The 23739-nt window shown below is 45.7% G+C and overlaps 1 protein-coding gene and 1 long non-coding RNA gene across 4 annotated transcripts in view; one reads left to right on the top strand and one right to left on the bottom strand.

The window, feature by feature from the left end:
- Positions 1–16354, bottom strand: part of ZBTB40 (zinc finger and BTB domain containing 40) — a 948694-nt gene extending 932340 nt beyond the window's left edge. The window contains exon 1 of one of the 2 annotated variants that reach the window (XM_069610881.1): positions 16282–16354. The gene's annotated coding sequence lies outside the window, so the exon portion shown is untranslated. Of the gene's footprint in view, positions 1–15922; positions 16230–16281 lie in introns of those variants that run through there. The other variant, XM_069610880.1, reaches the window with a different exon arrangement.
- A 130-nt stretch (positions 16355–16484) lies between these two features.
- LOC138472614 (uncharacterized) lies at positions 16485–21173 on the top strand. Of its 2 annotated transcripts, none has more exons than XR_011268649.1 (3): positions 16485–16546; positions 19918–20023; positions 20340–21173. It is a non-coding gene; the product is annotated as an uncharacterized lncRNA (long non-coding RNA). The 2 variants fall into 2 exon arrangements; XR_011268648.1 differs by having other exon boundaries at positions 20343–21173.
- Positions 21174–23739: the final 2566 nt, after the last annotated feature.

Consider the following 23739-nt stretch of genomic DNA (forward strand, 5'->3'; position numbering starts at 1 on the left):
CAACTCCAGTTAACGTTGAAGGTGATATAAAGTTGCAATTTCTATGTGAAGAAAAAGTTCCAAATGCTCCAGACTGCTTCCCAGGCTTACCATAGTGTTTTCCGATTTGTAATTCAGATGCTAGGTAAGTTAAAGGGCCCAGGGTACAGCAGGCAATGGATACAGCGCTTGCAGAGAAGGGAAGGGCTCCTCATACATACCCAGGACATTACAAAAATCTGAACCCAAAGCAGGTTTAAGCCTACGTCCTTTAATCCTATATGATGCGAAGCACATTATCCAACCAGAAAACAGTCAAGCCCACACTGTCCAGATGCAACCAATATACTTTTTTATACTGTATTGCTTTTACAGAAACAGATAACAAAAAGTAACAACATTGGAGCATCCAAAGAAACCACAAAGTATATCATAATTGACTCAACAGAGTAAACCATCGGAATCAGATATACCATATAGAGGACAGTCAAACAGCATGCCCCATCAGTCGATCGGTCCGGGTTGGACAGAAAATATTGCATAGATGGCCCCCAGACATTCGGGGCGGGCATGAAGCAGTATAGTGCATATAAACGCTGTTTCAAGGTCATAAGAGTAGGCCACGTCTTCTAGCCTTGTCATCAACTAGGCCTCTAGGCCTTTCCACCAAGCGAGGGCCACCCTTCTGCAAGCCTGTGCCAGAAGCAGTCCGATTGCATTCTTGTACATCCCAGCAGGGCCACCAGTGGGTCCACCCTCCTCGCCCCACCTGTACTCTCACAATGAGAGAGACCTTTGCTAGAACTTCTCCCCAGAACGTAGCTATGGGCGGGCATACCCAGGCTAGGTACATAAAATTGTGCAGAGCTGACTGTTAGGTTTAGAAGATTTACTGTTTGTCATATTCATATTGCATATCTTGGTATAAATGCTCATACTGTGGTATATACTTTCATGTCTATTATCTTGCAGTTCATGTTTTGCTAATCTGTTTATTAAGAATCTCTGACTTACATTATGAGGTCAGGGGCTTCGGTTCTATGAATGTTTACTTTGGTGTGGGAGTTCTGGAATGGGTTGAGTTACAGTTGAGAGAGCGGCCAGGAAAGCAGTGCCTGCTGTTACATGACTTATACTTAATAAATCATCTTTATTAATAATTTGCTGCCTCCGCCTTCATTCAACACTGACCAGACATCGTGCACACTCATCTGACGTTCCGGGTCAATACCCCTGTAGTTTGGCTGGGGTGTAGTACGTTCGATGTATGGAGTTGAAATGTATTGGCTTGAGTCTAGTATTCAAGGAGACCCTTTTTGGTGCAAAATATATTTCCAGTCTTCCCCCTGAATGTCCTCCCTAAGCATTCTACCCCGCCCCCCTCCCATTGCTATCTGGGAGCATCCCACCCCCATGAGATTTTCGGACATTAAGCACTTGTATATTTGGGCGACGGGACAACCTTCGCTCTAAGCCTTTATATTATGTAATAAAGAGCAAATGGGTGGTTCGTCTGGGAAGGAGAGGAGTCGTGCCTGCAACTCATTTCTTATCTAGAAATAAATGAAATCAAGGGGAGTGGAGACACCCCTGTCCTGAATTGTTCTACATACAGAAATGTCACACCAGGAAAGTAATCCAAGCGTATCAATGTCGATTTTGGCAGCTAGTTGTAAATACAACCTGGCACTCATAATCCCCATTCCGGCTACATGCCTGGCTGGTATCAATGGCTAGTACAAGGTCCCGATGCCAAATTGCACAAAATCTAGATACAAGGTTCCCCATACCCGGCTTTGGTTTACAGCTTCTTTATATCACTATCCTCAGTAGATCGGGGGTCACTAGCGCCTTATCAGCATGCATAAGCGGTCTAATAAATTGACAGTTCACACATTTATATCTTGGTGGTGGGTCCCAGACCCTTCTTGTTTCCTTGTAGGTTGCAGCTGATATACCTGGTTCACTAACCGGCCACATATTCTCTTGGTTCCATTTAATTAAGCCAGTTTCTATTCATACATGGGTGCCAGTCTCCGGTTCTTGGGTGGCCGCGCTCTTGCCGCTGCCCCAAACGTCCCTGGTACCTCTGGGTTCGTTATTGGGTACTCTCTAACCGTACAGAGTGCCCCTGCAGCCCGTTCGGTCTCCCGTATTCCCACTCTCTCTCGCGAGGTCCTCTCTGGCTGCTGCGGCTTTGCAGCGGTGAAGGAAGGGTGCCTGGAGGCTCTCCCCATGACCGCAAGGTTCGGTGGTTTGCTTCCACCTGGCTTCCATTCCTCCAGCTCTCTAGTGTTCCGTTCAGCGATCTCCACTCTGCTCAATTCTGAACGTCTTCCAGGCTTGCGGCTCCTCCTGTGAGGGTCTAACAAACATCAGCCCCCATTTCCTCCGGGCTGGTCTTACTTGTTCCATGTTGTCTAGACCGTTCATGTTGGTTCTGTGGGGGCATTCTGCTTTGCTCTGCACATCTTCCTCATCTCAGTGTCTCTCAGGGAGGTTACCTTTATATTTCCTTCACTCTTCCTAGTCACAGTATTTCTTGAGGAGGTTGGAGTATTGATCCAACTTCACACATAGAAGAATAGGGGTAGATGAAAGTGAGAGGAAAAGAGTTCTGAACCCATCCTCTCACCCTTTTCCCCACTAACCCCCTCACCCCACATTTTTGCTTAGCCACGCAAGCACCTGGAGCCTGCACCTGCTTGGTAGTGATGCGGTACAAATCAACTTAACATAACCTAATGCCAGTAATGATACTTTAAGAAAACATGCCCACCATGGCTCTGCCCCACACTCCTGTTGGCTTTGCCTTTTAAAATGCCTTGTCACAGCAAGAAAACATGTCCAAACTGGCTGCACAATGCAGGCGAGTCTAGATGCGTAAAAATTCTCATCATGTTTGCTTTACCCTGGATACCCAGTGAAAAAAGCCACGCCACAGTAAGAAATGGCTTGACTGGCTGCCCTAAATGCCAGTCTAGACACATAATAACACTCATCATGCTTGCTTTGTCATAGAATCCCAGTAAAATAAACGTCATGCCACAGCAAAGAATGACTAGACTGGGTGCCCCAAAATGCCATTGCAGCCACATAAACGAACATATCATCCTTTCTATAAAAAGGAAACAAAAAACTGCATTTTGCACTGGCATCTACGATGTATACCCATTAAAAAGTGCATCGTGATTGGGATTCCAAGATTGCTGCCGGGGGAAGAGCAGTGTGATGATGGGGCTCTCACCCCAAGGGGCCAAAGACAATAAAGATAGATTAAAAGAGCCTTCCCCAGGCAGGGATTTATCAATGTAGGCTGCGGTGGTGGTGTGCAACAGCTCGGATCACTGGGGGACTTTGGGAGAGGCGGGTGTGCGGCCTTCGTCTCCAGTGTCTGAGGGGCACTGTGCCCGTGGCTGGTGCAGGCCAAGCTGAGAGACATGCTCATAGACAGCGAGCAAGAAGAAACACTCAGGGAGACCCAGGGCGGCGGAGGATCCAGTGCGGATGCGAGGCGGGGTGGCGGAAAGCATCCGCTGTTGGACGGCAGGGGGATCCCATCAAGAAGGAGCTGCCTGCGATATTGGAGGCCCACTGGGCTGGATTCGTGAAGCAGGGGCTCCCCTGCTGGCGAGTACCAGTGGGAAGATAGAGGCTGGACCAAGCTGCCCCTGCACCAGAGATCAGGAGGATCCTGAGGGGCCATATCCGTAGCCCACTGCTGAGAGCTGCACAGCAGAGAAGAGCACCCGGAGGGGATGCAGAGCGAAAGTCAAGAGGCAGGAAGACAGCGACCTTGAGGGGCTGGATTACCCCCCCCCCCTTACCCCTCTCTCACCCACCCTCCTCTTGGGGGAGAACCATCACAGGTCAGTGTGTGCCCTGGCCCAAGGAAAGGGTGCAAGCAGGAAGAGGCTGGCCAGTGCAGGAAGTGATCAGCAGGTAGTGATCACCAGCTTTGAGAAGAGCGACGGTGAGGAGTGGGGGAACGTGGCGGGAGGGCCCCTGCCCAAGCTTTGAAGCCAGCACTTTGCAGAGAAGAGCAGGAGAGGCCCTGTAGTGTTGAGGTACATTTTGGAGCTGCATACAGTGCCTCAGCCAATCCACCCCCATCCAGACCACACGTAGGGGAAAGTGACTGGTGGGGCCATAGCCTCCCCGGGACAATCCTGAGGCCGAATAGAGGGCTAAAGATTCCATCTACATCCGTGGTGGGCAAGGAAGAATAAGGGAGAGACCATTTGGTTGGGTTCAGGGCAGAGTGATCCTGGTACCAAGGCCAGGAAGAGGGTCATTTGAAACTAGAGAAGGACAAACAGTGGCTCACCTGCGCACCGTTAGAGGGAAGTTCCAACCCCCCTACACAGTCAAGGGCAGACCCACAATGCGGCAGAGGTTCCAACACCCTGAAAAAATGGCTAGAGGAGGTCCTAAGGATGCAAAACAATATCAGGTAGAAGAGGCGGAGGAAGTGCTTCGCCCTTCCACCCCCCCCCCCATCAGACCTGCCTGCGCACTAACAAGGGGAAGAGCATGCAAGCTACCCCCTAGTCTGAAGAAACCACAGGAGGGCAATCTGCAGAGACTCTGGCGCAGAGACATCGAGGTACTGGCTGGGGGAGACCAGGGGCCCCGGTATGGAGAGGATTTGGGAGCGCTGGTAGGCACTACAAAAGATTAAATGGTCACCCAGGAGGTCCTTTGCCAATGCCTTCAGGATTTTGTGGACAAGATAGCGAACACCATTCAGTCACAGTTGAGCATGATGCGAGTGGAACTGTCCCAATCGTTGCAAAAGGTGAAAGGGGAACATAACGGAACTAGAGGAGCGGACTGATGCAGCAGAGAGCACCATACAAGAGGTCGCAGGGGACACAAGTAAGATCGACGAGATGGTAGAGCAATTAGCAAGGGTCACGCAGAACCTCGAGACCCATAGCGAAGACCTTGAAAACCGCTCGAGAAGATATAACTTAAAAATAAAGTGCATTGCTGAGGCGGTGGCGGGCAAGAATCTACGCACAATGGCGCAGTAAGTGTTCGCCGACCTGCTGGAGGTGGAAGACTGGTCGGGGATAAAGCTGGAACGCATACACAGAGTAGGGCCAGAGAGGGGAGAGCCTATAGTGGTGGGCTTACACGAGTACAGGCAGAAGGAGAAGGGGCTGTCAGGAGGGCCAGATCAATCAGCTATAATGGCTCGGAACTTCAGCTATTCCAGGACCTAGCCCAGACCACCTTTGTGGACCCAGTGGTGTGCGCCCTAATGCGAGCAGACATATGCTATAAATTGACTTTTCCCTTTGGACTACTGTCCGATTCGGAGGGGAAACAGCATTGGGTAACCACCTGCAAGGAAGGTACGAGGGTATTGAAGATTGAGGACGAAGGGTCACCAAGGCAAGAACAAAGACTGGCAAGAGTACCGGTCAATAGGTAAATGTGAGTGGACTTAGTTTTTCGACAAGGGGCTAAATTAAACAGCGCCCAAGGGGTCTGCTTTACCCCCCCCCCCGCGCAGAGTGGAAGGTGCCAACACGCCCATCAACACTGGAGTGCCACGCTGATGGAAAAGGGGAGGTTACAGGAAGGAATGTTGTAGTCCGCCTGAGGGAGATAGTTAGGGGAAAGGAACCAGGGGAGAGGTGGGTGGTCAGGATGTCTTGGTTCATCTACATGGGTCTAGGGGGACCTGCACAGGTTTACTATGGGTTGTTACAAGGGCTCAATTACAGACATGATGGGTCGGGGGAAACTAGAGGCTGGTGTAGCCTGCCAAGATGGGGGTGGGAGGGTGAAGGGGATTTGGGGAGGATCCAACGGCAGCCACTCACTAGCGCGAGCCACGCGGTAAGAAGACCATGGGAAAGGGAGAAGTGCTTCAGGTGACCGCCCTAAACGTCAGGGGGTCTTAATTCCCTGGTTAAGAGAAGGAATGTGGAACAATTCTTGGGGCAGGGGAAGTTGTGGGAATTGTAGCACTCCAAGAGACGCACGTTTGCAGGTGAGACAGGCATAAAATTCAAAGGGTACTGCATCTGTTCCAATCGAACGCCCCTGGGAAGACGGGGTTGGGGGGTGTAATCGCCATTTGGGACATCCCAGGCTTCCAGGTCATAGCTACAGAGGGGGACACAGAGGGTATCTGGCGCCATCCTTCCAATGGGAGAGGGGGACATATACAGTGGCAGCAATCTACACCCCCAATACGGGGCAAGATGGGTTCTTGCGGGGGGACACCGACCAAATTGGAGACGTTTGACAAAGAGCAGATAATATTGGTAGATGACTTTAATCTGGCCTGGGATCCAAGAGAAGACAGGAGCGCAAGGGTGTTCCACAACACATGGCCCAATTGGCATTGGTAGATCAATGGAGGGAACGGAGGGGGGCTACACATATTCCTGCATTCATAGATCCTTCTCATGGATAGATTACTCATGGATTTTTAGGTCACTATTGGGTAGTGTCGTGGGGTAGAGCTAGGGGTGATTGCCCCGTCAGACAATGCACACATAGCGATTACCTTAAATATGGGGCAGAACAAACCAGGCCTATCGAGGTGCAAGTTCCCTAGCCACATGCTGAAGGATGGAGTCCTATGTGAGGACATAAAGAATAAAATATTGGATTACTTTGCACTTAACGCAACAGAGGGTGTAAAGGACCAGGCAGTGTCGAACGTGTTTAAGGCTACATTAAGGGGGGAGCTCATCGTGATGAAGTGCCAGAGGGACAAAAAACTAGGACTCTTACAGGAGGAACTGGAAGCTAAACAAACAAATAATGGGTCAAATGGCAACAAAATAAAACGCTGCGAGTATGCTGCAAATGGAATATCAGCTGATTAGGGGCCAATAAGATGTTTTGCAGACTAGAGCTGCAGAGTGTTCATTGCTCTACCTCCAAAAGAGGTATTATGTCAAAACCACTAAGGCAGATCGCCTGTCAGCGAGGTCGATTAGGAAAAAAGAAGCATCAAGGACAATCCTTAAAATAAAGGTGGAGGGGCAAGAAAGCACTGCTCTACAGGAAATCATTTCGGTCTTCACAGAATCAGGTCTTCTACACAGAGGGAGCCCAAATGGAATACCTGTCCCGGTGCCCTCTCCCTAAGATCCCGCCTCAAGAATGGGAAGAACTTGAGGGAGACATTACTCCCAAAGTAGTAAGGGCGGCTATAGCTGCCTTGCCATCAGGAAAGAATCCAGGCGCGGGCAGCTTTCGAGAGTCCTGCTACAAAACCTTTAGAGAGGCACTGATACTGCGCTTAGTCCAGCTCTTCAACTTTTTTGAGGGGGTAGGGAGGCCAGGGTGCATCACCTCGACAATGGAAGAAGCCAAGGATGTGCTGCTCCAAAAGCCGGGTAAGGATGTCACTAAGCGGTTCTGGCGTCACGCCTGGATAAGCTCCTCCCCAAACTGTTTGATCCCAACCAGACAGGATTGACTACACATAGGCAGACCTTGGATAACATTTGGTGGGTCGGTCATCGGATTGAAAAAGTAAATAAATCTAGAACCCCTGCACTTATACTAGCGTTGGATGCTGAGAAGGCATTCAACCAGGTCGAATGGCCATTCATCTTCCATACCATGGAGGTTATGGGATTTGGTTCTAAATTCCTTTCAATCGTAAGAGCCAACTACCGAACTCCCTCTTTGCACCTGGCAATCAACAGGCAACTTTCCCATAGATCACGGTCTGACGAGGCACTAAGCACGGTTGCCTGCTCTCCATGCTCTGATGCCTCATCCACCTGGAGCCACTCTTGGCCAGAATTAGGGCCTCCCCGAATATTAGGGGGATTCCCTTGGCGGGGAGGAGTTTAGAGTCGCAGCGTTTGCTGATGACATGCTCCTGTTGGTCAGAGAACAAGAAACCTCATTTGCAGGGATCTTAGAGGAACTTTTATTTGAGGAGGTGGCAGGGTTAAAAATAAATGCCCACAAGTCAGAGTTATTAAACTTGACAGCCCCCTCAGAAAAGCCCTCAGAAAACGTTCAGGAATTGCGGGGTATAGTACCCTATAGATGGGCAGAAACCAGCATTAGATATTTGGGAGTCCAGATTGCTGGTTCTCGGGGTGCCCTTTATCATGCCAACTACACGCCTTTAGCGTAAAAGCTGCACCACCTGCGGACGGAATGGGTGCCCTTATCCATATCCTGGATGCGGAGGATAAATGCCCTTAAAAATTGAGATTTTGACAAACCTGTACTATTTCACGGCCCTGCCAGCGAGGGTTCCCCAAGGTTACTTCAGGACCATTCAAAACATGTGGGGTATTTTATCTGGAACCGCAAGAAAACCAAGGTAGCTATGCAGATGCTAATGTCTCCCAGAAGGGAGGGCTTCCTTGCGGCTCAAATCAGAGTGAGCCGGGATTGGTTCAGGGGCGACTGCGGGAAGTTCTGGGTGTTGAATGGACAAAGTAGTGGTGAGCTCGCCGCTGGACGAGGTCTTGTGGCGACCCAAGAGGGATAGACATGCAAACATGTACCATAGCAGGATAGGGGCCCTAGCGGTATGAGCTGGTGCGGGGGGTGAACTTGACCACCCTCCCCTCCCCACAGACGTCGATGTTTAGGAATCCCCAGTTCACACTGGGTATGGAAAGAGGCACCTTCAATGTGTGGAGGCGGCAAGGTGCAGCAAACTATGGTCTCGGGTCAGACCGAAAAACAGGGTGGAGGCCACGCCGTAAAGCCTGGTTCTCGCTCCTAATTGGAGCTAAATTCGTTCCTTTGTGTTAAATCAAACACTTTATAATGTATTCAAGCATTCTTTTCGTTCACATTCACTTTTTGTTTGAAAATACATATAGAACGCCCAAATATTTGGGAGTGTTCAGAATGAATTTCGAAACATCTCTGAGTTTTGCAAAACAACTGTTTTAATCACACATTCTTTTCAAGGCGAAATAAAAGGGGACTCCTGCTCTTTTGTATCTGAGCTATTGCCAATGCATTTCGGTGCTTAGCACCATCTTCAGGGCTATATTTTTACAATTCACAACATTCAGTTGTAAATCAACATTACATGTACCAATAGACATTTCATATCAATAACATCAAATATACATACCACCATTTTGAAACACATTGCGATTGGCGTACCGGTTCGCAGTGAAACAAAAGAAAGAATGACAGTATTGCCAGTTTCCCTGTCTGGTGACTCAAATTAATTTAGACAACCCCTGTTACTTTAAACCCTACATGAAGAGTTACTTTAGCCTTTGAGTTCAGTATCTTCTTCACCTATATCATTACGAGTGAGGTGGGAATCTCCCTGCAACAATAATAGTATGGATCACCAAGCGTGTGCTTGTGTACCATTCTTTCCCGTATTTACCATAGTCCTGATTGTCCTTACCTCTCAAGCTCATCTGGATGGCTGTGAGTCACTGCAAAACGAACGTGCGCAATCTCTTGTTTTTAATTGGTTGCCATGGTGACCTGGGCGCTGTCCATAGGTCGGAAATGGACGGGTGATCACCATGGCACCCGTATCAGCATTCGGGCAGATTCTTAATTGTTAAGGTTTCGCATCATGCCGTTTCTAAAATAATTATGTAACAGTGCGTCTCATATCTAATGGACCCCTGTTGGTCTTATGTTTGCCTAATGTTGCAATATCGTTTCAAATCACGCAGTGCGATCATGTAGCGTTACTGGAAATGTCAGTTCCTAAATCGTGCCTGCATTTTCTGGGCAGCTGAGATGGACAGAGATTATTGTGAGAATGAAATCAATTACTCATTGCTAAATTGCATGATTGTCCGTATCTGTAGAGGGGACATCGGGCGCTCGGTTCCCCTATTCTGACCCTTACAATGTGTACAGTGCGACTGTATACCAGATGATAACAGAACCCAAAGTGTGGAATACGAAACCCGTATGTCAATTTACTCTCGATTAGCATTATGTGGTGACTCTAAAGCCACCCTCCATATGCACATGAACTTTCATGTTCTGCATATCCCAATGTTACCATTCCTTTCATAGTACATCCTTAATGATTACAAAAACAATGGTATAATTTACATATGGATAGATATGATCCTGCATACACCAAAATTTGTTTGCCGATTTAAAATTCAATCATTAAAAGTATACTTGTGGGCCATATTGACAAATAGCATTTTAAACAGCATTTTCAAAAACATCTTCACAGAAAACAAGCATAGTCTATCTCCTCATTTAGTCCTTTCGGAGATAATGTTCCTAATTTATCAATCCAGAAGGATTCCCTCTGGTCTAGTCTTCGTTGGACATTCATGTGTGGATCTCTTTTCTTAATGACTTCAAATATTTGGAATTTAATCTGCGCTAGATTATGCTTCTTTATGTCCCAGTGTCGTGCCACTGCAGAGTTTTTATTGTGATTCTGTATACATGAACGATGCTCATTCCATCTTATCTTGAGCATTTGCTGGAATAGATTATATTATTTGTTGCACATGTTCGGAAGTGACAAGAGTTTTATTTTTTCTCCAGTGTGTGGATGGTTGACTATACTCCCCCTTTGTACATATCCACAATTACTACAATTTAAACAGGGGTGTGCTCCAGTCCTCATAGTGTCTTTTTTAATGTTCAAGCTTCTAGTTTTCACTAGTTTGTCCTTAAGATTTTGGCTCCTCTGGTAAGCAAAGGTGGGTAATTCTTTAAATAGCAGCTCAAATCTTTCATCCAATGCCAACACGTTCCAGTTCTTTTTTATTATACTTTTAATCCGTTTGCCTTGTTTAGAGTATTTTGATACGAATACCATAGGAGGTGTTTTCTCAATTTTCTGTTTTGGATTTAGTAGTTCTTCTCTCTTTTGACTCTCCAATCTTGTCTCGGCTTCTTCAATCTCTGTTTTAGTATAGCCACGATTCACCCAGTGTCGCTATTGCTTCTTCATAGTCTCTAGGGTCACTCACAATTATTTTCACTCTTAGCATTTGGCTGTATGGTAAGTTTTTTATTAGACTGGGTTGATGGAAATTGAGTTTGTCTAAGATGTTGTTTCTGTCCATTGGTTTTTGGTATACATTGGTTTTGTAGCCAGTAGTACTACTACTGATGTTCACATCCAGAAAATGTATCGATTCTTTGGAGAATTCAAATGTAAATTGAATACGTTGGTCTATGCTATTCAGATATTGTAGAAATCTTTGTAGGTCTTATTCTGTGTCCTTCCAGATACCAAAAATATCGCTGATATATCGGATCCAAAGTCCAATTTTTTCTTTCCAACCTTCATGTCTCAAAACATGGTCTACCTCAAATTTGTGGATGAATGCATTAGAATATGATGGTGCGATGGTGGCACCAGCTGTTTGTAGGAAAAACTCATCATCATACTGAAAGTAGGAGTTCTCACCTATAAATTCTAGTAGTGCCATAATGAATTCTTTCTGAGCTGGGATCTCCTCTTCTTGAAGCAACAGCCATTCCATTGCCGCTCTCCCTTGGTCGTGCGGGATTGATGTATAGAGGCTCTTTAAATCTATGATGAAAAGGATGTTATTCGCAGCATACTGTGTCTTTAAAGTACTTGAAAAAATGTGTCGTATCTTTTACATATGTGCTCGTTTTCTGTATTAGTGGTTGCATGAAGTAATCTATGTAAACTCCCAATGGTTGTAGTATGCTGTTTGTGCTAGCGACTATGGGTCTACCTGGTGGGTTTATCAGGTCTTTATGCACCTTTGGCATGTGTAAAAAACGTGGGATCTTTGGAAAATTATTTCTTAGAGATTTTCTGGTATGATGGTTTATCCATCTTAGATCTTCAGCCTTTGCTAGCAATTCCACCAGATTATGTTTGATCTCACTGGTTGGATCTGCATTTAACCTTGCGTACGTGTTGGGGGTCACTTAACTGTCTTCTACATTCAGCATTGTAATTCACTGTGTCTAATATCACCAATTATCCTCCTTTGTCTGCTGACCTAATTGTCAGTTGTTCATCTCCATAAAGTTTCTTTATAAGTTCCAACTGGTGAGGTTTCATGTCGCCATATCCTTTAGATTTAAAATTGATCTTTTCAAGGTATTTGATGGTCTGTTTTTGAAAGATTTCAATTGATGGCACATTAATAGGTGGGATAAATCCGCTTTTACCTCTGAATTCTCTGAATCCATCTTCTGTTTGTTTCATTTTCGATACTTACAGTTCATTGAAGAACACTTTCAACTTTATTTTTCTTACTAGTTTGAAAAGTTCTACCCGCGTATCAAAGAGGGAACTGCTGTAAGTAGGCACAAAAACCCCTTATGTAATGTTTTGATTTCCTGCTGTTAGTCTTCTCGAGGGTAAGTTCAAAACTAGACTTTTCTCTGTTTGAGTCTTGTCTGCGGTCCTTCCTTTTGTTTTCCTCTTCCCCCTCCTTGTTCTCTTTGTCCTCTTTCTAAAAAAGGGGTACTTGGTGAGCTTCTTGGTTACCCGTTACCATGGGGAAGCGGGGCGCGAGGCGCGTCCCTGACGGCCATTTCCGGCCTATGGACGGCGCCCAGGTCACCATCGCAACCAAAAAAAACAAGAGATTGCGTGCATTCGTTTTGCAGCGACTCGAAGCGGAGGAGCAGACCAGATGAGCTTGAGAGGTAAGGACAACCAGGATTATGGTAAATACGGGAAAGAAGAGTACATAGGCACACGCTTAGTGATCCATACTACTATTGTTGCAGGGAGATTCCCACCTCACTCGTAATGATACAGGCATAGAAGATACTGAACTCAAAGGCCAAGGTAACTCTTCATGTAGGGTTTAAAGTAACATGGGTTGTCTACATTAATTTGAGTCACCAGACGGGGAAACTGACAATACTGTCGTTCTCTTTCTTTTGTTTCACTACGAACCGGAACGCGAATCACAATGTGTTTCAAAATGGTGGTATGTACATTTGATGTTATTGATATGAAATGTCTATTGGTACATGTAATGTTGATTTAAAACTGAATGTTGTGATTTAAAATTGAATGTTGTGAATTGTAAAAATATAGCCCTGAAGATGGTGCTAAGCACCGAAATGCATTGGTAATAGCTCAGATACAAAAGAGCAGGGGTCCCCTTTTTTTGCCTTAAAAAGAATGTGTGATTAAAACAGTTTTACAAAACTCACAGAGAAGTTGCAAAATTCATTCAGAACATTCCCAAATATTTGAGCGTTATATATGTATATTTTCTCAGCAAACAAAAAGTGAATGAACGAAAAGAATGCTTGAACACATTATAAAGTGTTTGATTTAACACGAACAAACAAATTTAGCTCCAATTAGGAGCAAGGAGTGAGCACCATGCTTTACGGGGTGGCCTCCACCCTGTTTTTCGCTTTGGCAATATTAAATATAGCTCTGGTGTCATTGGGCTATTTTGAACTTGGGGACTCCCTGTATAAATATAAACTTATAAAAAAACACAACAACATGTGAGAAAAGTTTTGCAGAAAAAAAGCACATAAAAGAAAAACGTGGTGCCCACCTCTTCTCCACATCTTATGTTCTCGGATCAGGACATTAAATCGTTTGCACAGTGAAAGCAGGACTTCGAGCTGGATGAGTGGGAGAGGTATAACTACTCTTAATTGAGGCACTGGCTTACGAACCCAATGGTCAGGTCAGCGACCACCAGGGATTTCACGCCCTTTGAACGGTTCGTAACGATACACACGTGGACAGGCATTTTGTAGGAGGGTTACATGGGATTATAGCAGAAGGGGCAAGTAGACAGGCATGGCACTATATAGAGCAGTGGGAAACTGCCATTGGGCAGCCGCTGAAGGGGGAATTTTGTAATCCGTTATGGGCAGATAGCCCCAAGCTCCTGCAGGGCATCCAGATTCAGAAGATGTGGGTTAAGATAATGGTCCAATGGCATCTCACTTCAGAAAAACGACAAACATTCTAACCAACGGCATCAGCGCTCTGCTGTAGGAGATGTGGGGAACTGGGATTGTGGAAGCATATCTGGTGGGAATGCCCAGTCCTAAAGCCTTATTGGGACATGACCTATGCAGCAATGAATAGTATTTTTTGGGGGTCAGATGCCAGACAACACAAGGATGGCCATCCTGGGAATGGGCGGGGTTCTGGAAAATCTACCCTCAAAAGCAAGACATACATCATCCTGATAATGGCAACAACGCTTGTGGTGGCAGACAAATGGAAACAAAAAGCTGCCCACACAGAACACGAATGGGTTAGTAAAATCTGGAACTTTGTGGCATGAAAGTGGGTTACCTGTTCTATTCAAGGGGATAACTAAAGGTTTCTTTCAGGCTGGGACACTGTCCTGCATCCTGAGGAAAATGAGATGGCTGGTGTGAGTACTCGGTCCTCTTGGGGAGGGCGCCTTCACAGGAAGCTGGGAGGAGATATGGCTGAAGTTTCTAGGGGAGACAAAGACTATGAGGGGGGGGGGGTTCTCAAATGGTGCAAGGGCCCATACAACGGCTGGCGAGAGAGCTAGCCACTCACAGAAACTTGGGACCAGGATACATCTACATCGTTTATGGACTCAGGGGTGGGGGGGATGCGGGCGGCACTGGGTGCGTTATTGGTTACATGTGTAGGGATCAAGGGGGAAGAGGGGAGAAGGTGGGGGCGTGAAGGATGGGCGGGGGGGAGGGGGGTTACATCTGTCCTTACTGTTGCAAATACCAATAAAATACCTTTTTCAAAAGTGCATTATTATTGTGCTGCCCTCACCGGCCAAATTCAGCTCCCTGGCCCAGCACGAACGCACCCACATTATTTGACTCAACATTCACTCGCTTATTCCCACACTGCATTCACTCACTCATTGCGTGAGGGGATCATAAGTGACCTACCCATACATTTTACATCCCCCGCACCTGTTCCAAATAGGCAGAGGGAAATGTTTTTCCCCCCTGTGCTTTGAAAAGTGCACCTCTTTAAAAAACAAAAAGGGAATGACTTGCAAATGCCCAAAAACCTCTTTCCTCCCTCTGCCTTGCGCAGTTGTGCATTCGGTGGTTAAAGAGCACCTCAATGATGTGCACAACTTTGATGCACTCATTGAAATGTCCTTTGTGCACCGTTCACCACCTTTTTGGCGCAAGTGTAGTGAATGAGCATCCCATCAGTTACACCAAACACGTTTTGAAAATCATAGCACGATGGGTTATCCCTACTGATCACTTCTTTACGCTGCATGTTCATTTCAGAGAGTGTGGTTCAAAGTGTCAGAGGTGAATTAGGAATGGAAAAGGACACACGAGAAGAAAAGGGTGCATTGGGTTTTTTACTGTTTGTGCAAACCCCTGCTTTGCTCATGAGCAGGTATTATGTTAAATATCATTAGTTGCAGAGCATATACTGTGACTGGAATCGTTAGCCCCAGAGTACGTACTGTGCAGAGCAGGGGTTGTATTTGTAGTTATAAGGCCCAGGGCAGGTATTCTGTTATATGTAACGAATTAGGAGGTACTGTCATCGGTATCCCAGATCCGGTACTGTGTCTGTAATTATTTGCCCGAAGGCAGGTATTGATGTAGCTGATGAGCAGGTACGACGTACTATATCGGAAGACATTAGCTACAGAGCGATGCCCTCGGGCAGCTGGGCGCTTTATAAATCCAAAATAAATAAATAGAGCCAGAGGATGTGATGGGCCTTTACCATCAGCGCTAGATAAGGTAGTGCTTGCCGATATTCACGGGGGTGTTTTTGCTGTGTCTTCAGCCATTAGAACTAGAACAGACACTGTGCCTGCAGTTATAAACAGAAGGGTAATTAGACCTAGGGAAAGTACCGGATCTGCAGCCATTAGCCCTGGGGAATCATTACTCTCAGAGTAGACATTGGAACTAGAGACAGTGGCACGTCTGCAGTCATTATCCGGCGCAATATAATAGAGCCTCGATGTCTATGGGCTGCAGTGCGCTCTACAAACGTAAAAAATAAAAATAAAATATAGCCACTTACCCCAGGCCACGCTCTGTGTAGTAGCTGCACAGCAGTTACTGCGTCTGTGCGCATTCCAGACCCTAAACTGTACTACTGTACGTGAGCTTCAGAGCAGCTACTATGTCTACAATACTGTCAACAACAGGCTGCCATGTGTAATTTCAAAACCGGATGTTTAGAAAATCACGTACTTACAATGTTCGATTTCAACATTTGTGAAGTACAATACAACGAATTAAAGCTTCAAAGTGCATTTCCAGATGTTGCCAAAGGGCCCCTCTTACCAATACAACAAAGGGGTGAGAACGTCTAAGTTAGTGGATACTAAAAGAAATGCATATAAACATCACTACGACAGCTGGATCGCGTGCACTCACCTGATACTGCCTGGAATCAGGAAGTGAGTGTTTCGTAAACGGAGGCCTTATATTGCTTTAATTATCAATCGCACGTTTAAAGTCCGTATGAGACCCGATTGCCTAGCGTCTTTGATTAAAAGTTTGCCGACAGTTTCTAAAATGCCTTTACAGCGTCATGACGTTATACACGTGTTTCTGTTAAATCGGCTCGACGTCAGCACGTTGTCCTACGGGATGGTAGATAATCACAGATGAAGGAGCGCTCCATGGCGTGTACGAGCAGGTATTTATTTGTTATTATGTATTTTTAAGGCGCTTATATAACACATCTCGTTAGTGTTTCGAAACGCCAGGTATATTTAGGTTCCGATGGGTTTGTTTTTCCTATTTTGATTTTGGTTGCAGCAACAGCGGATCTTTGTGTGTCTTGGTGGCTGGAATTATTCCCATCTCCGGCTCCCCCGCCCCCAAACAGAAGTGATGTATGCTCGTGCCATGCACGTCCAGGGAATTTCAGGGCAGATTCGCTGCCATTATCAAGTCGGATTGTACGACATGTTTCTTCAACCTTATCTGTACAACACGGCTTTCACTGTTCAAACGGCAGTGAGCTCACCCAGTTGGAAATTAAGCCCCATGTCCTTCCCATTGTTACTGCTCCTGAATGCTTGCTTCTTTTTCTGCAATGCTAGGAAGGCAAGAAGTTCCCTTGGCATAATTTTTGTAACTACTGCCTTTACGATTGAGCTGTACCGGCCAGTCGGGCCAGAGTCTGTTTGTACCACAACATACATGCCAACATTCTGAGGCACCTAGGAGGGAGATTTCACGGGAGAATTCGGGAGAAATTAATTTCCCCATAGGCATGCATTGGGGCTAGAATTATTTTAGGTGGGAGAACGTATTCATTTCCCTGCGTTGTCTCACTGAAATACTTTTTTTGCCTCACCTAACTGTGCATGACGAGCCACCGCACCCCCCCCTCCCCCATGCACATGCTCAGTCAGTGCGACGTGATGGGGTGTGGCCATGAAACAGGAAATAAACGCAGCCTGGATGTGGGCTTTCCTGCATTTGGATTGTACATCCAGGCTGTGTTGTCGCTTCCTACTGGTGCCACAAGTGTCTTCTTTTCTGGTGAGGGATGCTGCTTCTCGGCTTAGTCCCCCATCCCCCACAGCAGTTGGAAGGGGTGCCGGGAAGCAAGCGTTACAGGCTTTTACCAGTCCCTCTGCTTCCCTCTCCCCCTGTGGACACTTAAAGGCAAACGCGTGGGGAGATGAGGCGAGCCAGGGGTATGATCACTAGAATGCTGGTCTCTCCTGTGCCCTTGGGGGCCACAGGGGAGAGGAGGCGAGCGGGGATGGAAGCATGCACTGCTGGTGTTGTATGCTATTCGGATCCCTCCTGGCAGATTGCTGTGCTCCAGCAATCTGCCATGGGGGGCCCAGATATCATATAACACCTGCGCCCCCCCCCTGCTTTGGCTGCCCCTCTGCCTCGGTAATGACAGTGGGAGTCAATGGGTTTCCACTACCTGTCTATGTCCTAAAGTCTATAACACAAGATAGACAGTAGTTTCACTATCCCCTATTGTCCACTTTTGTAACCCTACAGGGATCGGGACACAAGCCGGAACACCCATGGGTAACCCGAAGAATCTCTCCAACCCTCAAGATGTGGAGACTTTTGAAGAAATCCCATTGTTATCGAGAATGCAAGATACTCCATCCTGAAGAAGGCGGCTAGTTATTAGTACCGCTGAAACCGGTTGACAAATTTAAGAGTTGAAGGGCTGATGACCCTAACTCCGAGACCCTACATACGCCTGAGAAGAGGGCTCCAGCAATTAAAACATCTTTTTAACTTTATCTAACAGTAGAAGTTAACTTACTGACTGATTGTTTTTGACCATTTGGTCAAAGCAGTTTTAACTATAAGACACATAGACTGGGGGCGGTAATATTAAAAAGAAAACCAACCTCCATGAAATGTGCACCTAATCACCTAGATTGAGGAAAGTAGTGCGAGAGTTGAGGGCAAGGATCTCTACACCTTTTGTAGGCGGAACACCATCGCCAACCAGGGATGGTTGTACCACACTATGGGTGCAGGAGGTATTCACACACAGGGCTAGAGAGCTACTGATGGGAACTTAGACCCAGGAATTTGTTTTAACTAAACAATTACTGTCTGCCCTTCTGCCTCATCACCCCTCTGGTCTATGGACGGCTCTGGCTGGGTCTGAGATCCGGCATCAGATGTCTGGCCGGATCTCGGGACCCGGCCTGCCACAGCCATGACCAGGCTTTACCAAGCCCGCAGCTTTGCAGAGGGAAGCTTAGTGCTCGGTGACCTAATCTTTGCGGTGTTCCTTTCCCCAGCCGTCACTCGCGCATTTCCTGGCTCTGTTTGCTCATCCCATTTGTTTTCTTCTGGCCTGAAAGGGACACCACAGGAATCAATGGGCCATGAACATCACTGTGGCGGGGAGGGTTTACTGGTGAAAGCAGGCATTCTACATGCTGGACACATTGTTGTTCAAATATGCATTTTACACGTTCATAGGAGAAAAAGTAATTTCAAAACTCAAATACTGCTGAAACTCGCTTTCACTGGTTTTCTTTGAGTTTTTATTTTTCGTAGCACCACACCAATACTGTGTAATTTGTGTGCCCTTTTGCTTTGTGTTTTATCACGGGTTATATTTATAAAGATGTTATGTCTATCAAACTAGTTAATCACAAATAAATGCCTCCGTTGTGCTGACAGCAGTTTATTAGGAAATTAAACTGGGTTCATGGGTGCAACTTTTGGTTTTCACTACAGTGGCAGAAATGCCCCAACCCATTGCCGAGCCCATGCCTTGGTCAAAACACATTTTATAGCACTTACAAGTTTTGTTGTTTTGGTTAAGTTCAACCTTAAACATATTAAAAGACACAACAACCATATATTAATACGCATAATTATATATTTTGCATATATAACGTCTCAAACGGTCTGTCAACCTGCTGAGCTACCCCGGTAGCCATCTACTATAGAGCGAGTCTATGCATCCTTTAATGTATTAAATCACTGCATTACCAACAGTAATTTGTGTGCACCACTGTTTGATTTTAAAGTGTGGGTGTCAGGCCTTCGCCTGCATGGGGCACCGTATGTTGCAGAGAAGCCAGGTGCCCTCGTGTCTGGCATAGTCTGCTGCTACTTCAGCAGTGTCACCGAACTGCAGTGCAAGCTAAATGGCTATTACTCGATGTTTCCAAAAGTTTGCTCGGTGCGTTAAGCACTACCTTGTTGGATTCTATGTAAGCTATGCAGATGAATGATTGGAATGCCAGCAGGCTGGACTTCTCAACTATTCTAGGCAGGGAATAGAAAGGGTAACATATAACAAGGTGATGCACTTTCTCTTGCTCTATCATTTTTTGTCTCTGTGACTGAGTATGAGTCACTATATACTCCGATTGCACTCTGTTCAGTCTGCCAGCTGGGGTGGACTGGCCTATCGGGAACTTTGTAGATTTCCTGGTAGGACCCTGCACCCTAGGTCCATTTTGTGTGCGTAAGGGGGGGATGTGCACTGACTGACATAGTGTGCAAATATTGGTTCAGTCAATCTGCTATATTTTTTTTATTATACTTTTTCAGTTGCAGTAACACAAATTGGCTCCATCATCCCATCTAGGACAGCAAAGTCTCCAGCAGCAGTGGCACCATTAAAAAATCCTGACATCTGTAGTAGGACTTGTGGACGGTAGGAAAGCAGTTTTTTTTGCTGTGGGTGATGGCGTAATTTTAAAGGTACAGAAGAGTCACAATCTGGGATTTGAAACCTATTTTGAGGCTATTCCTTTCTCATTTTCAGTTTGGGGCGGTACTGAAAGTTCCCGCCTGTGGGAGTTGCATTTACAGTGCACTGTGTACTCTCTCCTGGATTCCCAGCGTTGGGTCCTGCTTACTAGCTGATGCCTAACGCCCAAGAGCGGTTTTAACCCCTGCTTATCTAATCTTAATATTGAAATCCCTGGTAGACCCATGTATCCATGACTAACTTTTTGTTTTCATTGCAGCAGCATCGCTCCAAGCGCCGGTGTGTCAACCTAACCACCTGTGTCCCAGCAAGAAAATGCAGTTAAGCACTTGACCCAGCCACGCAGGCTTGGGATTTCTTTTCCCTATCTACCATTGGTTGAGTAGAAGTGCTGGGTTTATTTCGGCCCTGTGCAACGTGCATCCAGTTGTGGTTTTCGCCGCCAATCTGTGGCCTAGTCCAGGCCACACTTAAAAATGAGCTGGAGCTTTGCGATCTGGACAGGGAGTCTTCTGAGACTTGTATCAATGTGTGTGTGTTTTTTAAATCCAACCAGTATTTCTGACCCATTTTTGTGCAGTTTTTTTCCCCTCCACAGCTTTTCAGATGGTTCCTTTTGAGTCTTTGCATGTGGTGTTTGCCATTGTTTCTTCAATCTTGCGGGGGGACTTAAAGGAAAAAAAAATCCCAGCCATTTTACATAGTTAGTTTTTAAATCTTTGCGTGTTGTGATTGCCATTTTAAATCTTTTGAGGCATTTTTAATTTTTGAAAACTTGAAATGGTTTCTAAAAAAAACTTGACATGCACTAAAGTGGGGGTTTGCAATGTTTTCAGATTCAGGCTCCTTTTTTAGATGGATCGTTGGTACTAAGTGAAAAGATCTTTTTCACTGTACCGATTGGGAGCGGGGGGAGGTTTGATTTAGAAAGACAACTCCGTGACCACACAGAGCGGTCTTTCTAAATCGAACTGTCATAATTGACAAACCCCTGCTGCACCCAAGTGTGCACAGAGACTGGCAGACGCTGTGATCCCCAGCAGAGTTGTTGCAGGAAGCGGAGGTGAGTTTTGAACTGTGTGGGGAGGATACGTGTGTTGATGTGGGGTCGGGGTGGTGGGTGGGGGCAAGTATGTGATAGTTCTGCATTTTAAAGCCAATACAAAAACGGCTGGAAAAAATCTGTCTCTTTTTTGTGTTCAGGTGATAAAATGCAGAAATATCACAGAACCGGATCGTTTTCTAGTGCCCAAAGATGGTAGGAATCTCAAACAAAAACCAGGAGGATGGTGGAAACAGACAAAAGAAATGCAAAAACACAGGCATAAGATTTCTCTTATTTGGACTTTGGGTTCACATGGGTCACAGTTGCTGGAGAAGTTAAGCTGCAGTGTGTGGTCTGTTGCGCTACATTAGCAAGCCTGAAGCCAACACAATTAAGGTGGCATTTGGAAACAAAACATTCTGATTTAGCAAAAAAGACCAGGGATTTCTTTGTACAGCAGCTGCAAGGCATACAAAAGCAAAAAGGCACTTAAAAATGTGGCCTCAGTACATGCAACTGCTTTGGAAGCTGCTTACCACATTATCTGGCCAAAAACCTTTTACAGATGCTGAGAAAATAATTCTGCTAACAATTCTCGCTGTACAAACCGGGTAATTTTTGGGACGTGCAGCAGAGAAATGCTAAGTATCCCTATATCTGACACCACAATTTCCTGCTGCATCGCTGCCCTCTGATATCAGTACAGAATTGATATTGCGCTTGAAACAGTCAGTTTGCCCTACGGTGGGGTGAGGCCACGAACATTTTGTTGCTTATGTGAGGTGCTGCCATGGAAAATAAATATTGGAGGATTCTTTATTTTGTAAACTAATTCAGGGCAGAGCAACTACATCTATAGTGTTTGACATGTTAACTACTTCTTAAATTCCCACTGCATAAAGTGGGAGGCGTGTGTTGGTATTTTGTATGGATGGTGCTCCTTCAATGTGTGATGCTAGAGCTGGGTTAAAAGCAAAAGTGTTGACAGTAGCTCCACATATATTGTGGACACTGCGTAATACACCGGGAAGCTTTGCCTGTGTGCAATATGGGCAATGGACTGTCAGAGGTGCTGACTTCTGTTGTAAACATTGTACATTTTATTAAGATGCACCCCACAAGAGCCCGTCTGCCACATTATGTGCAGAAATGGGAGCTGAACATGTTGCTTTGTTGTTTCACACGGAGGTCAGTCTCCAGATGAAAGGTTCTAAGTCGCGTTTAGGAACTCGGGAACATTCTCCTGCGATTAGACCAGACGAAAGAGCCTGTGTGTTATTCACACTGGCTTGTATTGTTGGCTTACTATGGTGACATCTTTGAAAAGCTACATTTTCTGAACCTCTCCCTGCAAGGCACAGAAACCTCTTTGTCTGTGAATGCAGAAATATCAGCACTAAAGAAGAAGCTGGAGCTTTGGCAGAGGAGGGTTGATGTCTGCATTGCGATGTGTTTCCATTATTAGCAGATGTTCTTGAGGAGACGAGTATTATCTTTCATGTGTTGCTGGATTACTAGGAAACCATCTCAGAACCTGTCTTAAAATACTTTCTAGGGGACAATTGTAACCTCAATAAGTGGTTCAGCCTTTCCTAGTAGACGTAGGTGCCCACCTCCTAATACACCGCCAGGTGGAACTAATGGATCTTCAAAGTGACTGCCTACTGGAGAGCCAATTCAAAAAACTGTCTTTGGGTGGATTTTGGCAAAATGCAGAGTTTCCAACTTTATCCAAATGTGCAATCCATGTACTGTTACCTTTTCAGCACCTCGTACCTTTGCAAAATTGGATTCTCAGCATTTGCCGCCCTAAAGACTAAATATATCTTTTGGAGCTGCAAGAAAACCTGTGGTTGGCTGTTGCAAAAATTGAACCCAATAGTGACAGGCTGGCTCATTAAAGGCAGGCCCACCCTTCACAAATAAATATTGAACACCATCTTTAGTCAAGTCCTCTGTAGCAAAACGTTCTGAATGCTGTGTTTACAAATATTTGCCCTCTAATATAATTGAATTATTGCAAGCAATGATAAGAATTTGATGTTAGGCACCCACAATCTCCATTTGGGGCACCATTCTACACCAGCAGGCAATAACAGTTAGCAACCGATAAACATTTTGGAGTCCATGTATATAGGGGCCCAAGTCAGGTACATTTTTCTTAGGGGGGGGGCTAAGGGTCAAAAAGTTTGAAGACCATTGCTCTAGAGAGAATATCTTGTTAGCAAGAATTCTTTTTTTTTTTTAAAAGGCTAAAAACCTAATTGCTAACTTGCTGGCACAGCTATATTTTGAAAGCTAGTTTGGAAGAGCACTTGGACCCTCCCTGGTCCCTGGTGGGCAGTGGATGTGTGGACTTGAACGGCAGAAGCTTAACGTACTAAACAAACCTTTGCAAAATCCCTGGTTGCTTTTTTACTTTTTTTTAAAGTGTTGCATCATTATCCACATGCTTGCGGTGCCCTTGTGTTCAGCGTTGCTATGTGTATGGTACGGTGCATATACAACTTGTACACATGACCGCACTGTCAGTGGGTACGAGCAAAATCATTCCAGTGATGTACTTTGAAGGAAAGAGTTGCACAGGCCCAGTGATACTCAAGATTTGAGTCGG

This window comes from Ambystoma mexicanum, chromosome 8 (genome assembly GCF_040938575.1).
Source record: "Ambystoma mexicanum isolate Mex_15411 chromosome 8, UKY_AmexF1_1, whole genome shotgun sequence".
In the NCBI taxonomy this organism is placed as follows: Eukaryota; Metazoa; Chordata; class Amphibia; order Caudata; family Ambystomatidae; genus Ambystoma; species Ambystoma mexicanum.